This window comes from Xenopus tropicalis, chromosome 5 (genome assembly GCF_000004195.4).
Source record: "Xenopus tropicalis strain Nigerian chromosome 5, UCB_Xtro_10.0, whole genome shotgun sequence".
Lineage (NCBI taxonomy): Eukaryota > Metazoa > Chordata > Amphibia > Anura > Pipidae > Xenopus > Xenopus tropicalis.
The window spans coordinates 30,739,453-30,757,158 of record NC_030681.2 but is presented as its reverse complement, the minus strand read 5'-3'; positions in this window follow the sequence as shown (position 1 = coordinate 30,757,158).

Below are 17,706 nucleotides of genomic sequence, written 5' to 3'. Positions count from 1 at the left end.
ATTTATATGACACTTACGCAGATCTTCATTACTTAAAGTGAGACTGAGAGTGAAAAAGAACACCCCTTACATCTCCCTCACTTAAGTTAGACATAACCATGTTGTTTGGCTTTACAGCAGAATTACATCAGTAAAAGTACTTCTGGCATTTTCTCTTTTGATATAAGTAAAATTGATAATTTAAAGACACAGAAACGTAGATAATATATTTGTAAATCCAGATATTATGAAAGTTTCATGAAAGTGAATGCTCTTAGTACTTTTGTAAGGCCCCGATAGATACTAGGCCAAAAATATGGTTGCAGACTGCAAACCCTGTTTTTCATTTCTCACAAGTAACAACTCCATCTGTCAGTCAATCCACTAGGTGCACCTGTACTCCATTTCATATGCACAAGAAAAATGGCCGCACCTAATGGGATTGCCAAGGCCATTCTGCAACTCCAGAGCAAGCAACCAATGGAAACTAGAGGAAGGAGTGGCAGAGCAAGAAAAACTGTTCTGGTAATTATTTTTCAATAAGTTTACCTGAAAAAGAAAGCACAAGAACACATGTAAAGCACAAGGAGAAAATAAAAAAACTTGTGTATGGCGCAACTGCCATAAAAGGATGTAGCGGGGAGCCGGGGGGCAGAAGCTGGAGGAGGGAGCTGCAGAAAGCCGGGAGGGAAGATGGAGGATGCTGGGGGGAGCTGGAGGGAGGATGTGGAGGGGGAGCTGGAGGATGCTGGAGGAGCTGCATGATGCTGGGGAGTGGAGCTGGGGGATGCTGGGGGGAGCTGAAGGATGCTGGGGTGGGGAGCTGCAGGATGCTGGGTAGTGGAGCTGAAGGATACTGGGTGGGATGCTGGGGGGAGCGGAGAGGCCCCGTGATTTCTGATAGCAGCCCTGGGCGTAACGTAAATTTGCCCACCCCTGCTATATAAAGTACAGGTATAGGATCCGATATCTTAAACCAAGTTATTCAGAAAGCTCCAAATTATGGAAAGGCCATCTCCCATAGACTCCATGTTAAGCGAATAATTTTAATTTTTAAAAATGATTTCCTTTTTCTCTGCAATAATAAAACAATAGCTGGTAACTGAGCTATACTAATCCATATTGGTGGCAAAACAATTCTATTGGGTTTATTTAATGTTTAAATGATTTTTAGTTGATTTAAGGTATGGAGATCCAAATTACGGAAAACCCTTTACCTTGAAAACCCCAGGTCCCAAGCATTCTGCATAACAGGTCCCATACCTGTATATTATATCATGTCTATATAGATAATGTTTAGGAAACGCTAGCTGTCCCATATTTTGGCCACATGAATAAAGGAAGACACATCAATGATTTTGAGACAGAGATAATATTTTAAGTATGACGTCAAGAAGCTTCAGAGATATAAACTGCTTATCCTGCCAGTGGTGCATGATGAACAGATGCTAAGGTGCTGGCATGGAACCTGGAGGAAAAGGCATCACCTAGGAGCAACTGTGGATGAATGAATACTTTTCAACTCTGATGGCCATGCAAAAGTTTGACATTCAAGTAAAAAAAGAATGGCGACTCTGAATCAGCTGACTGCAAATATCACATTATGGAAAGAGCAGAAAGAACCTCCATGAAAAGTCTGCTGAGACCTTCACAGAGATTCTAAGGTCAGGTTACAGCATATTAAGACATTTTATATGTTGGTGTTTTCCCAAATATTGATAATTACAGTACTTGTACTGTATATGAGTTACCACCTCATTGTTCAGTTATCCTATTGTTTATTAAAATTACGATTATGACCTGCACTCATTTATATAGTAATCATAAAGTAAATATAGTTAATCATTTTATCTAAAGGTAGCATAACATTTGTCTCGAAGTAAAGCATTTCATTTTGCTCCCATAAATACTCATGCTAACAAATTCATTGCTACCTATAAATAGAAATAGTAAAGCCTATTCAGTTCAGAAACACTTATCTCACGGTCATGTGAAAACTCTATTGAAGTCTATGGGAAAAAACTGAAACTGAATTTGGAGAAGATGTTTTTCTCCTTGAATTGAATCTCATCCATGAATATTAACGTGATAACCCATGAGATACATTTTTCTCACTGAATTGAATTTGGCCCATTTTGTCTGGCGAATGCTTTTCTGATAGAAAAATAAGTAATATAAAAAAAATCATTAAAAGAAATGGTTATTCCAGATTTTCTGAACAAGGATCTCCCACATTCTGCTTCTGCACATTGATGCTGTGCCATGCCCTTTCTCTGCACAAAGCTCACTAATGGAAATGTCCCCTTGTGTGTAATGATAAAGCAGGTATAAGGTTGGCCCAGTGAAATGATTCCCCCATGCAATAAGGCATTAGCCAGTTACGATTCTAAATTCAAATATCTTTTCATAAGGTCATAAGACAAGGACAAAAGAATAGATCTTTATTAAAATATAATGCTGTATATCCTATTCTCCTTGCTTCAGAATGCCACAACGTACCACATACACTCAAAGTCCTTGACAAAAGGAAGGGTCACAGCTATGCATTAATTCAAATGTTATACATGACAAGATTCTGGGTCAACATACAGGTTAAAGGTACTGCACAATAACAATGCTGGTCTAATGGGGTTATGTCTTGCCTTATATTCAGAAGTGGCTTTAAGTATACTGGGGTCTCCAAAGTCCAAAAACAAACCACTGTGTGTGCTAGAGAGTAGACTGGACTGGGGGCTTTTGTGAAGGAATTGATAGATGTTTTAAAGTGTTTCATAATTTGTTAGTGCAATACAAATTAAGTGTAGTAATAATAATAATAACAAGATATTTGAATTAGATTTGCTTGTGTTTATGGAGTAGATAAACTATGACACATTACTATCTATATATCTGCAGTGTCGGACTGGCCCACCAGGATACCAGGAAAACTCCCAGTTGGCCCAGGTGTCAGTGGGCCCTCCTGCTCCTAACCATTTGGCCTGCCTCATGGCCATTCCCTATTTCTGAATGGGAAGAAGGAGGAGAAATAGATGGAAGAATAGATGCTAGCATGTAAATAAAAGAGACTAGGAGAATAACAAGGTTGAGTTAGGAAAGGAGGAAAAATTGTTTAGAGAGTGGGTCTATGGTCTAAGGTTTTCTGGTGGGCCCCTGGGGTCCCAGTCCGACACTGTATATTTGTATAACTAGCTTTACAATTTGAAAAGTCTTTAGAGGCTGATTTATTAACATTTAAATTCAAATTCTTTTTGCACTCAAACTTATGAAATAAAAGTAGGGCTTCCAAAACTCTGATGTTCAGTATTTATTAAGCGCAATGTAGATCCATTAAGGATGATGCATTGAATACAAAGTTTTCGCAAGGTATTTCCTCATGGTTTTATTAAATCAAGTTTTTTGGATTCATTTTTTTAAATAAATAACTAAATATTTAAGTTTGGTGAAATCTCATCTATGTTTGGTTTGAGAAATAAACTTTACAATTCACAAATCTGATTTTTGATAAATATCTTCCCCATGTTTGTGACTGAACATTTAGAGAAAAGAAAACGAATCCAGAAGATGTTTTTCTAATTTAAGTATACAGGTATGGGACCTGTTATCCGGAATACTTAGGACCTGGGGGTTTTCGGATTAGGGATCTTTCTGTAATTTGCATTACCATACCTTAACTTTAGTATAAAAATATGAAACTTGAAATAAACCTAGTAGGATTGTTTTGCCACCAATATGCATTCATGCATACCATTTTATTATTACAGAGAAAAATAGTTAGAATTGACTCTATAGGAGATGGCCAACCTGTAATTTCTGGATAACGGGTTTCCAGATGAGGGATCCCATACCCGTGCTTATGAAATGAGTAAGGGCAAGGGAGCAGAGCACTATTAATGTGACTCGGATCACAAGACACTAGGGGCACAGTTTAATGCCATCTCCTTGTGTATCTTCCAACACTGCCACCCTTGTCAGAAACTAAAATAAGGTCAAGGTGCATTTGATACAAATACAGTATATAAATGAATTAATTATGTTTAATTGACAAGCATCAGTATTAAAATGGACACTCTTTTAATATGCATTTTAAAATCAAACATTAATAAGGGAAACCACAATGCAATATTTCTCTGCTTGTTTTTTTATCTCTCATTTTTTCCTGTGTGTCTGGAAATGCCTGGAATATTCCTATCACATTTATAACTGATGAGCTCACTATTGTGCTATAAAATAGACACATCTGGTGAAATCAAGTAGCAAGTCTGGTTTTGTCACATCTGTAAAATCTGACACTGACTGCTGCACTGACAGAGCCAAAAAGCCTACCATCTATCAAAAAGCAAGTAATAAATACTGTGCAGGGAACAAGACAATGAGATATTATGTGAACTCTGATATAAAGCTTCTTCACAGAGCAGTGATATTTGTTAGAGGACAGTGTGCTAGCAAAAGGTATGTAAACAGCCTCCTGGCCTTGTGTCCCATACCCCCCTTCTCTTATAGGCTTGTAAGCTCTAATGATCAGGAACCTCTAAACCTCCTGCATTGTATTGTACAGCACTACAATAAATATGTGTTTATATTAACAATCATTGGGCCTGATTCACTAAAGGGCGATAAAACGTGCGCTATTTTTATTGTGCGCTAAAATTTTTACCGCCCGCCGCTTACAAGCGCTCAATACGAAAATGTCGCAACAAGATACGAGCGGATCGTAATGGCTACGAAAAATTTGTGACTTTTCACGCAAGTCGTAATGGTTACGAAAAAGTCGCGACAATTTCCGAAAAGTCGTAATGGACGAAAAAAATCGCAAAAATACGAAAAAGTCGCAAAATGTTCGTTTTCCAATCGGAATTTTTCCAATTCTGATTCGAATTCGTGTCTTAGTAAATCGGCCCCTTTGTATTAGTGTTTTTTGTTGTTTTGATGCTTAATAAATTATGAAAAAAATTGACATTTTTTTTAACAAAAAAATTAGATTTTAGCGCAAAAAAAACGTTGTGAAGGAAAAGAAATATGAACATTAGTAAATATCCACCATGTGTCCTGTGTCAATAGTCACAGTTGCATGTACAGATTTGGGTGCACACCTCACTCCAACACTGAACACCGGTACTTTTTATGTGTTGAAACTACCCCTGGGGAGTGCAATAATGCTGTAATTTGGAAAAAAAATGCTACAGTAAGGCATAAAAACATGGCAACTGCACTTGAGGCCCGCACTTGGATACAATACTGCCTCTGGCCAAAGTACAAACAGTGCCAGACCCCAGGAACTAAGAGATGTGCTTTTATGCCCTTTAGTGCTCTTGCACTTGCATCTGAGCTAAAATAAAACCAGCCCTAAAAAAGGATTCACAATTATATTTTTTTCTTGATCACTAGCTTATTAATGAACTTAATTAGAACACCTTGATAGTGTTATGTTGAGGAAAAAAAACTTGATCACAGTAAAATATTGTTTCATTATTTTTTATACATTTGAATGTTTAAATACATTTTCAACTGATAAATGTATGTATAACTTTATTTATAAAGCGCCACAAGGGTACGCAGCTCTATACAGTCTTACAGAATACAAAATTACACACAGGGAGGACAAGTGTTATAATAAATAAATACAATAAATAAGTATAAATGCACAGGGAGTGAGTGCCATGTGGTATGAGACACAGTAGGAAGGAGGTCCCTGCCCCGTAGAGCTTACAATCTAAGTGATAAATGGCAAAAATTCTAAGTTTGACAAGAGTCAAGGTTGCATTTTCTCCAGTCACAGAAAAAACACAATCACTGATTTTCATAAATTTGCCCCTAATAGAATAGACCAGGGTAGCATTGCAATAAAGGAAACAATCAATGCGCCAAATCCATAATTTTAGCAAAATACCAAATCCTAAACAAAAGATTCAGTTGAATTGTATACTCTAGTCTAAACCATCATTTGCATTATTACATTTTTTTTTAAGTTTTTCAGAAAGAAATTGAATTTGCATCGTGTGAACCAATCACATGTAGGGGCAGATTTACTACAATTTCTCATTTTTTTTATTTTAAATTTCAACTTAACTTATTTTCTCCAATGTCTGACATTTACTAAAAAAATCTGATATGAAAAGTCTGTGCGAATTGTCGCACACAAAAAACAGCAAAAATCTGAAACCTCTAAAGTTTCAAGGCAAGAGAAGGATCTTAAAGGAAAGTGAAAGGACCTCTGCCATTGATCTTAGCAAATTTTAGCTAGCGAATTGTCAGATTCGAATTTTAAGCCGTTTTGAAAATCCGAAAAAAATTTTTTTTTTCTGTGACTTTTAGCACTAAAAATCAGAATCCAGAAAAAAAAATATCAGATGGTTAGTAAATGAGCCCCCTAATGTCACATGACTAAAGGGTTCTGATTTTGTTTGGCCAAATCCTTTAAAAAGTACAAGGATTCAGCTGAATCCTGGTTAGGGTGCACCCTTTTAATGGATGCTAGAAGGTGCTATTCAAAAGGTGCTTTGGGACCAGATTGTGTTGCACAACCAAAACCGTTTGCAAAGCAGATTTAAGGTGGCCATTCACATAGCAATAACGATCTTTCGTGTGGCCATTGGTTGCAGGAAAAATCGTTCCCACCCTCCATTGACGTTTGGGGCTGAATCATCAGATATGGAGGTAGAAACAATAGAAATTCTACCTCCTTCTACCGATTCAGCCCTAAACGTAGATTTTGTTTGGGCGCCTTCAACGACGCACAAGCAAAATGTTTTAACCTGGGCGATCAACGAGACAAACAATATCCGCAGCCTTTTGCGATATGGGTCGCCTCTTCGAGTCGCCATACATGCACCGAATATTGCATGAAACAAGGTTTCGGACGGTAATATCGGTGCGTGCATGGACGGCTATAGAGAGCTACAGTATATCTCTTTCTATCTCTCTGTATTTCTAGCTCTTGGCTCAGACTCTCCAGCTGAAAATGGAGGACCAAAACAATTTCATTAAGATGTAAGTACATTTTGGCTCATTCCATTGCTTTCTTATTATTGTCTATCACACACATTTATATATTTAAATGTTGTTTCCAACTCGCCTAGTTGAATCACATTTTTCTTGATTTTAGTGACCCTTTTTTATTGGAATGCGTGTGTACCTTTAAGGGAAGTAAGTTCAGCTCATGTATAATTCTGTTTTGAATGGGCACACATGCACATGTTTAACTGCTGCTGGTGAACAGAAATATCTGCTGCCCTAGAGATGTCACATGAGAACTCTGCATAACAAATCTTCTGGATGGATAACAAATGATGTTCTGGATGGATTCTATTATGGTACATGGAATTCCATGTCAAGAGGAGGAATATGTAAAAATATGCAGTCATCTTTAGGAGCCTTGTGCAAAAGCTTATGCTGATAAGCATTTTACTTGCAACACTTTTGTAAATGCGAGTGCACTATCCATTTTTTTTTTCAAAAAATGTAAACAAAAAGAAAGGGAAAAAAAAAACTTGTTATTCTGAATCTCAATCTCTAGTATATTTGAGAAAAACCTTGAATAGAATAATCACATTTACATTCAATGAGACTTGAAATGAAACGCGACCATAAACTTGCCTGAGATTGTTCAAGTAGAAAAAAAAACATGAGTATATTTTCAGGTTTATTTTTTTTCTTTTAAATTATGGAAAAACTTGATCATAAATATTATTAAATTTGCCCCAGAGACTTATTTACTTATTGACAAGTGCATAATTTGGCACAATTTTCCATGCTGCTTTTTTTTCTACAATGGTTTTAATCCAGACTTCTGTCTTCATTTGCTGCATCACACAATGTTGCATGTGTGTCAATATGCCCACCACATATCACAAAATGGACACAATTGGGGGCATTTATTAACATCTGGATTTTTGCAGTTTGAGTTTTTGAAACTACGGCTAAACTCATTTCCACGAATGTCAGTCATTTATCAAAACATTGGAACTAAAAATGAACGTAAAAAGATGCAGAAAAAAATACAAAAAGCGTGTGCAACAATACAAAAACCTGGTATTGTGGCACAAATGACAATACCCAAAAACCTCTCAAACCACGAAGCAAAGAAAGATCTTCCTGTTGTAAAAGGGATATGTGACTTCATGATCTTGACAGGTTAAATGGAATATTTTTGCTTTCAGATTTGTTGTGGTTTGTTGCATATTTCACAACAAAATTGTATTTTGCCACATAAAAGATCACAAATCGTGAAAGAAAAATTGAGCAAATTAGCAAATGCCCTGCAATATGTCCTTGACATCACCTATGTCCTCAGTCCTTGACAATGTGCCCACAGAGGCCCAAAACTTTTTGTATGTACAGGTATGGGACCTGTTATCCAGAATGCTCAGGACCTGGGGTTTCTGGATAAGGGGTCTTTCCGTAATTTGGATCTCCTACCTTAAGTCTGCTAATAAAATTATTTAAACAGTAATTAAACCCAATAGGATTGTTTAGGTTCCAGTAAGGATTAATTATATCTTTGTTGGGATCAAGTACAAGGTACTGTTTTATTATTAGAGAGAAAAATGAAATCATTTTTAAAAATGTAAATTATTTGATTACAATGGAGTCTATGGGAGATGGGCATTCCGTAATTTGGAACTTTCTGGATAACAGGTTTCCGGATAAGGGGTCCAATATCTGTATGTGGGATCAACAAATCACTTTTGTTGCGCTAGCTATCAGAGTGCTGTTGGATTTTTCCATTTGGTAGAACTGATCCCTTTGCAAGGAAGAAGTGTTCTAGATAATAACACCTCACATTATTCATTAGTGTGTTATTTACAGTGGTTGAGCTGTCCCATGTAGTGTATTATAATATTTGACATTGTGACTAATATTGATGCTAAACACTACAGTAGTCTAAAAACAATGATTTTTTTTTTGTGTGATGTTTTTAAGAAGGCAAATTTGTGCCTTTTTCCTCTTTCTACCAGAGTCTACCTTGATAACTGAGGACCATTTTATAGGTAATAAAACTGCATAAATTCTTTGACTTAATACCATAATAACGTGCAAAATTTGGAAAAAATAGCCAGTGTCAGACCTACACTCTCTAAACAGCTGGTTTCATATGAAGGTCCAACTGTTGCCTTTTGAAATGAGACCACCATAATGCACATTTGAGAGAACATATGGGTTTACCCCAGACATAAAAGGCTGAACGTATTACTATCATTATCATTAATTTGCAAAGTGCCAGCGGTTTTTGGCTGCATTCTTGAAATTTGGGCAGATACAGTACATAAACAGTGGCATACGAATATAATCTTCTACAAATGGCCAGAAGTGCATGCTCATGAGAACGTGCAAATTAAACACAACAAACACATTAAACCCAACATATATCAAAGTTCTATTTCTCTAACGTCATCACAATTTAAGGATAATGTCCATTCCCACTGTTTATCTGGGATAAGGCTCAGATTAATAATAAATGTTCCTGGATGGAAATGTGCTTATTCAAATGACCAATTGCACAGAAAATGATCTGCCTGAACTGAAATGAACCTGCAATCTAAATCTGGCATGCATTTTACTGAATCTATTTGTTACCAGAATCATAAGTCTGACATGCCTGGACTTTGGTCATTTACCTTGTCTTCTCCTATGAAGCTGTGTCAGGAAATACAGCATTTTAATTTTGACGTTCTGTCCTGAAACACATACTGTATCAAGTTGCACAGACATCAGACATCTGATTGCGTAAACAACTCCAGAGTAATTAGCCAGTCACAAGGCCGTGTAAGGTTTCAGTAGAGACACTCTTAAATTGCAGCAGAAAATATATTCATGTAGATTTGGTGCCAAACCCATGTGACTGATTACTGGCCATAGAGTTAAATATGTCATCTATTACACTTCACTCAAAATGAGTTTTCTTGGACAATGAGGGAAGATGAAAATGAAATCTACAAGTAGTGTGGGTTCTTTTCCACATGAACTTTATAATAATCTTTGATATGAAAATATATTTAATTATGTATTAAAGCCTGAGGAGTTACGTTTAGGCTCTTTATCAAAAGATCCAAATTGAAAATAGCATGAATGAAAAAAAGTTGCAGAAAAAACTTTTTGGGTATGGGACCTGTTATCCAGAATGCGGGACCTGGGGTTTTCTGGATAAGGGGTCTTTCCCTAATTTGGATTTCCGTAACTTAAGTCTACTAAAAATCATTTAAATATTGAATAAACCCAAAAGGATAGCTTTGCCTCAAATAAGGATTAATTATATCTTAGTTGGGATCAAGTACAGGTACTGTTTTATTATTACAGAGAAAAGGGAATCATTTAACCATTAAATAAACCCAATAGGGCTGTTCTGCCCCCAATAAGGGGTAATTATATCTTAGTTGGGATCAAGTACAGGTACTGTTTTATTATTACAGAGAAAAGGGAATCATTTAACCATTAAATAAACCCAATAGGGCTGTTCTGCCCCCAATAAGGGGTAATTATATCTTAGTTGGGATCAAGTACAAGTTACTGTTTTATTATTACAGAGAAAAGGGAATCATTTTTAAAAATTAAAATTATTTGCTAATAATGGAGCCTATGGGAGATGGCCTTTCCATAATTCGGAACTTTCTGGATAACAGGTTTCTGGATAAGGGATCCCATACTTAATGGGATATAAATAATTAGCCAGGCATGGATTCACAGCAAACAGGCGACAAAATTCACAGCGGAAAAATTCTCTGCGCAACAAATACGCGTTGCCAGTGTCAAAAAAATGACGCACCACATTTTTGCCATTTTGCTAATTTTGCGCCATTTCCTGAATCATATCAAAGATTTCTTAATTTTTCGGCTAAGTGAAACGGGACAGATTCGCTCATCACTACCTACAATGTAAAATGTGTTAAATTGGTGCTTTAAACAATAGAATGGACTGTATAGTCGCTAATACCTTCAGAGGTTCTGCCAGAAAAGGAGCCAGACTTCCAGTTACTCATTTATTCACATAAAAAGATGACTTGGCTGTTACCCAGCTAAAAGTTATCACCAAAAGGAGTAATCATACATCATACAACTTGAATGGGATGCAGACCAGGATAAAAAAAAGAATTCAGCTGTTTCACAATAATGAGAATTGTATGTGCTGCATGAACAAAAATAATTGAAGACCATTTCATGATAACTCTCATTAGGTTTCCTTTTTAGATGGATAATTCTATACAGGTACCTATATTTTTAGATCTTCTGCATGCAATAGTTTAATTGAATTATCTGCTTGCTCTGGCATTGCAATCCACATGCTTATTAGAAAAGCCAGAAGCAGTAAGCCAACATGAATAAATATCTTATGTAATGTCGGAGCAGCCCTAGATTGGGTGCATAAACAGAGCTCACCAAAAATACACAGCTCACATTTTCCTATAAACTATTCTCTTGTAAATAACACATTGTATTATGGATGGAGGGTTCAGGAGAAGGTATGTTACTTTTAAAAGCAGATGTCCCATTGATATATCACAATTTACAAGAATAACATTACTCTAAAATGCCAGATTTGACAGCGGTTTGGAAAACTACAAACTCAACTGTTTATATCTGCTTCTAATTGTTTTTCTAAAAAAAAAAAATTCAGGTACACAGAGATCTTTTTTTCGAAGCTTCCAGTTCTATCCACATTAAAAAAATATGATTTAAAGAGGAAGTAGAAAATGACGTTTCTTTCCCAGTGTTTTTGCCAGGAATGTGTCTTCAAAGATGAGTGGAGATGTTTAGTTGGAATGCAAATCACGTTTATCGTGGCAATTCTGCCAGTAAACTTGTTTAGAAACCGAGACCTAATTGATAAAAGAAATATGTTTATGCTAAACAATTTTTAATGGAAAAATGCAAAACCCTATCAAAGCATCACTGTTTTAGTCCCTCCTCCGCTGCCAGGATTTAAAATGATGCAGAAAGAGAAGAACTATTTTGCAGCTGGATTTCAGTAAATGGTATTTGTTCATACTTTTTAAGGTAAAATATTAGTCACATAATAGGGGTTGCTGTATTGTGTGGGGCTTTTTAACAAATTTTGGTTTGGAAGCTGGAGTTCCCCTTTAAAGAGATGAATGTATAGTAAGATATATATTAATGGCTCAGTAAAAAAAATAGGAATGGGAGTAATAAAAAATTATTGTAGGTCAAAAATAACAAAGAAATAAAAATTACTTCAACCATCTCTTGCAACCATATTTCTACTGATTCCCAGGCCCAGATTTGTGGCAAGGTCACAAAGGCCCGGGCCTAGGGCAGCAGAAATTTAGGGGTGGCATGCCTCCCTGCCACGCAGAAAATTTTTGCCCGCATCCCGAGCAATGGTGAGAGGACGAGCAAAAACTTAATGCTCCATATAAAGTGCACGGGGGGGGATGGTGGTGCACGCATGCATGTTTGAAATGGGTGGGCGGCCATAGGGGGCAGCCTCGGGGTGCACCAATCAGAAATCCGGCCCTGCTGATTCCCTTTGCTTTCTATTGTTTATTGTTTGCACTTTATAAGAGTCTTTGAAGGGGGGCATGGCACTCTTCCCATTAGTATAGTCTCTGGTTTCAACTTACCCTTTATTATAGAAGTCTGTTTCAATATATATAATTTTTTCCATTGCTGGAGAAACAAATCCATTGCTGATTTCATGAACCCATTTGATCAGTATTACTAGTCTATTATCTGCTCTGATTAGACCAACACTTTTATAAAAATTACTGTTTTTTGTCTCCAAAAAATGGGTTAATGGAGTAAACAGCTAACCAAAAAGATGTGCCCCTTGCATGTGATTTTCAGAGCTTTCTTCTCCAGTGACTTTTCCGAGCAGACACAGATACCTGCTTGCAGTGTACAAACATCTGTTAAAATACGGATGAGCAAGGACAAGAGAAGTTTTTCCTTTTTGTCAAGCAGGCATGTAAAGAGGAACCCCCAAAATATGTTGTGTGGAGAACCAAAAAAGATGTATCAGATCACATGAGTTCCAATGCTCCAATGCAGCTGCAATTGAAGTCACACCAACACAAACACAAATATTATTGACTTCATTCATTTAAGGTATTTGCAACCCAAAACACACACTTTGCACTTCTATGTAGTTGCCCTTGCCAGTCAGTTTTGGTGGTAATTCGGGGTGCTCTGGCCAAAAGTGTCACATGCTAATGCCATTTTCATGCTGCAAATAATCCATAATGATTCAATTCCCACTTCATGACAATTATGGACACCACTTGCAATGGGTTCAAATTCACTCTAGGCAGCTTAGACATTGTAGAAAGAGCGCTGCAGATTAGAAACATTATAACCCATACATTTATTTGCACACTGTGATGTATTAGTAAATGCCCCCTGATATCAGTCAGGATTTACATTCTGGCCAATATTTTACTATTTTAACATACAAAAAAAATTGGATGGTATTCACTTTTGGGTCATGCTTCCAGCAATAGTCAAAGCTCTATAATTTCCCTTGCTGCAGTAGACATTGAAGGCTGATCCAAACAATTGACCCTTGGACCAATGTGGTTGGCTGTGGACAGCATATATAGACATACAACTTCCTATTGACAGGATTTTCTACTTTCTAAATGAGATTAATTAGGCATTAATTAATAGAGGTAATCGTTTTAATCCCATGTATGGACTCATGGAAGACTGAATTGGCAACCAGTATCTGCCCACTTACATCCTATAAAAGCTATAGCAAGGGATTCAGGTATAATTATGGCATGTTTCAAAAGTATAGTCAACTTTTGGAGGATTCTTTATTAAAATTCAAATTTGTGAATTTAGTTTTTTTTCCCATTAGAATAAACTCAAAATGTTATCAAAAAAGTATTAAAAAATTCAAAAAAAAAATCAAAAACATTCTAAACATCATTTTCAGTGGGTCTATAAACTCAGCAATTTTTTTGAAAAATTAAAAAAAAAGCTAAAATTTTGTCTAAGACAACTCTTATTGACTTCAACATGAACTCACAAGCTTTTAGATGACAATTTTTTTCATCTAGCGCAAGCTAATTTTGATTCACAGAAAGCATTTCGATTCCAGTGTTAATAAATTAGCACCTTAGTGTGACGTAGACAACAGTGTTCTGTGGGAATTTACAATTAGGGGCTTATTTACTAATGCTCAAGCATCCTAAAACCATGTGTGAGCTCCTAATTCTACGCGTGGTTTCTACAGTATATCTGACCTCGATTTGCTACTGATCTTTTCTTTATCCCGACAAAAAAATAAAAACCTCTGCAGGTTTTAGGTGCTGAGCTTTCTATATTTTTTTTAATAAAACCTGCTTGGGGGGAAAAAAAGACTGGTAGCAAAACGAGGTATTCAGATGCAGCAACCACACGTGAGTTTAGGATCTCACGTGTGGTTTTAGGAACTCAATGCTCAAGCCCAAATGCTCGAACATTGATAAATCGCCCCCTAAGTCTCCATTTCTATTTTTTGTATTTTTTTTCAAATGTAAATTCATTTAATCTTTTTCGTAATTATCAGAACTGAAATAGGGTTCCAATAGCATAAGAACCAGGCAACAGTTTTGAGGTCAGAACAAAAATAAAGTGGAGTGGGTCTAAAAAGAAATATAATCAATAAAAAAAATGACCCTCCTGGGTAAACTTGCAAGCTGGAAACAGAGAGAATAGGAATGCTAACAATTAAAAAACTACCCAAGCTGATTGTTTCTGGTATCTACTGGATTTTTTTCTCTTTATTTATTTATGTGAACAGTAATTATACTTTAGGTAACCACCCATGAAGTAGTAACAGTTCTTTTTTCGGAGCACCTGAGAAACATGATTTTGTATATTTTGCTAAGCTACCTCTGTAGGCAGTAATGATAGTGCTAGAATCAGCCATATATGCATCATTTGAGTAGCTGTGTGTTTTTGAATACTATTTGCTAAGTCTTCTCTAAGAATTCCATTTTTCTGCAATCTTATATCACTGTAGTTTCATTTAGTGATGAGCGAATCTGTCCCATTTCACTTTACCGCAAAAAATTAGCAAAACAGCTGAAAAATTTGCAAAACGGCCAAAAATTAGCGAAACACAGCTACCAAATGGCTTTTTTTGCTGCAACTTTTTTGATGTGACCATGACTTTTTCCTCAATCGGCATATTGTTGTGACGCCAAATTTTTGTGGCAGTTTTTCTAAAAAATTTGCTGAAGACGAAATGCAGAATCTCGCTGCAAATCCATACCTGGTGAAAAAATTTGCTCATCACTGGTTTCATCTTTCTTTTTTGGTATGTAAAAAATTATTTTTGAACTGCCAAAATTTACTAATACAAGTAATCTGTATTATCTACAGCAAATTTTCTCTAAGGTCAAAAATTCAGGGAACATAGAGCTGTCAAGTGCAGGGCAATTATTTACTGCTATATTATTTATAGACATACAGTATCTGCTAAAGCATAACTTCTCATGGTAAATATGGTTATAAGAACGCTCATTAAAATAATAAACGCTTACTTTAACCCTAACATTTCAAATGGCAATGAAATTAAAAATTGTTGGACCAAATTCACCTTGGAAATCTAGGTTCACATGCCCCACACCTTACAGCTTAGGAAGCAGATATACAAAATTTCAGAACAGCAGGCAACCATACAGGAACTTTTTAATCACATTTTTCCCCATTTTCCCCCAAAAGCAATCATAAGTCAGGCCCCCAATCTTAGCTTATGAGATGTGGGTTTGGGAGTGGAAGAAAGTGCAGGCCACAACAGGGAACTGTCATACCGCCTCCATGGCTGGCAGTAAGGAACTCACCTGTGTCTTCTGGCACTGCACTCTGATTCTTGTGCTTGAGAGGAAACAGACATCTGAAAGGGCCTAATTTATTAGTCCTTGTTATTTTTTTTATCCAGTGCTCACCCTGAGTACTTCCTGGTAAGAAATAATAACTTCCCTGGGGTGAAATGCACATTACATGAGCACCAATGGTTAGCTTTCCCTTGGCACTATGGCACTTGCTTCCTTGGGAAACATAAAGGACCCCGCATATCTTTTCTACCCTGCAACAAATTGTTTTTATTAAAGATAAGAATTGTAATTCAAAACCATTACTTCTTTATAAGGAGGTACATATTATTACTATTAGATTAAAAAATAGCAAGGAATAATAAACCAGCCCCTGTGTCTATTTTTTTTCTGGCAAGAAACAGTAGTCTTGTATTTATTTAGGTTTAAGGCACAAGTCCTGACCGGTGTTCTTTTTGCCTGAAGGTAGTGTACATTATATTAATGGGCCTTAATTATAATTGAAACTACATTGTAGATATTGACTCATTTCTGAGAGGAAGTTATTCAATCACTGCCCTGGTCTGCTTTAGGCATCGGTCTTCCCATAAATCTCTATTGGAAAGGCATAAAGTGCTATTTTGACTGCTGCTGTTTCCTTCCTGAGCTCAAGCGTTATGTTTAGGGATGAGCTCATTTTTTTGCCAGACTTGGATTCGCAGCGAATTTCCGCATTTCGCCATTGGCAAATTGTTTCACGAAACTTCCAGTAAATTCTGCCGTCAAAAAAAGATGCAGTTGAGTCAAAAAAGGGTGCAGTCACATAAAAAAGGGTGAGGCCGGGTAAAAAAAAGGCACAGTCTATCAGGAATCTGCAGAAGGTAATGCTGGAAGGACTCGTTGAAGAAGGACTTCTCCTACACCTCCCACAGGGAACTCAGCCACTGAGGATGGAACAGGACTGGAACCAGGTGGAGGAGTGGCAGGAGTGCCGAACCAGACGTCAAGGCAAAATCGAGAGGCAAAAGAGTGGTCGGTCAGGCGAGAGGTCGGTGCAGGCAGCAGTGTTCAACGTCAAATCAGGCCGGGTTCAAGATGAAGATCAATAATATACAATGCTTGGCGTCTATCACAAGGAAACGATCACTTCGCAAAGACTCCCTGTTTCTGGCGTCCTTTTAAACGCAATGCGCATGTGCCGGCGTCAGGACGCACGCCGGCGTCAACGCGCACGCCGCGACTAGGCGTGCGCCGGTAGTTATGCGATTTGGCAATAACGCGTGCGTGGGCGACTATGCGCGCATTGCACATCGGCGACAATGCGCGCACCAGAGTCAGGACGAGCACCGGCAGCAGGTCACACAAATTAGCATCTCAAAAAAGTTTCGCGGCACCCACGTTTCGCAAATTTTTCCATAGTTTTGCAAATTTTTCGCCAAAGCAAAATGGGCCAGATTCGCTCATCGCTAGTTATGTTCAATATGGCAGAGATTCTAGATCCAACCACATGCTACTACTGCAAGCTTGGTACTTCTTCTCAGATGCACTTGTATCTGTACGTAATCTTGTGGTTCCTCTGAAGGAAGTTTTGACATGTCTGACATTTTTACCCATATCAGATATATCAGATGCTGTATATTGTAAAGCTAAATAACTGAAGGGATCTGCCACATCTGTAAGATGAAAATATAGCAATGAACCTTAAGAGAGAAGAAGAAAGGCATTTCAGGATATATTTGGGGGCTACCTCTTTGAACCACTGTACTAGTATGCTTCTAGTGCGAAAAAAACTTTACATAGGACTACATTTTCTCTGGAACCAATAAGCGAGGGTTCTACAACCTATCAAAAACAAATAGCTGAAGATGTGATGCTCATGCTCATGTGTTTTTCAGCCCAAAATTGAAACAAGCTATGAAATTTCATATTTTTATATGATTACTATAGTTTTAAAACAATGATAACTATTTTAAAACCA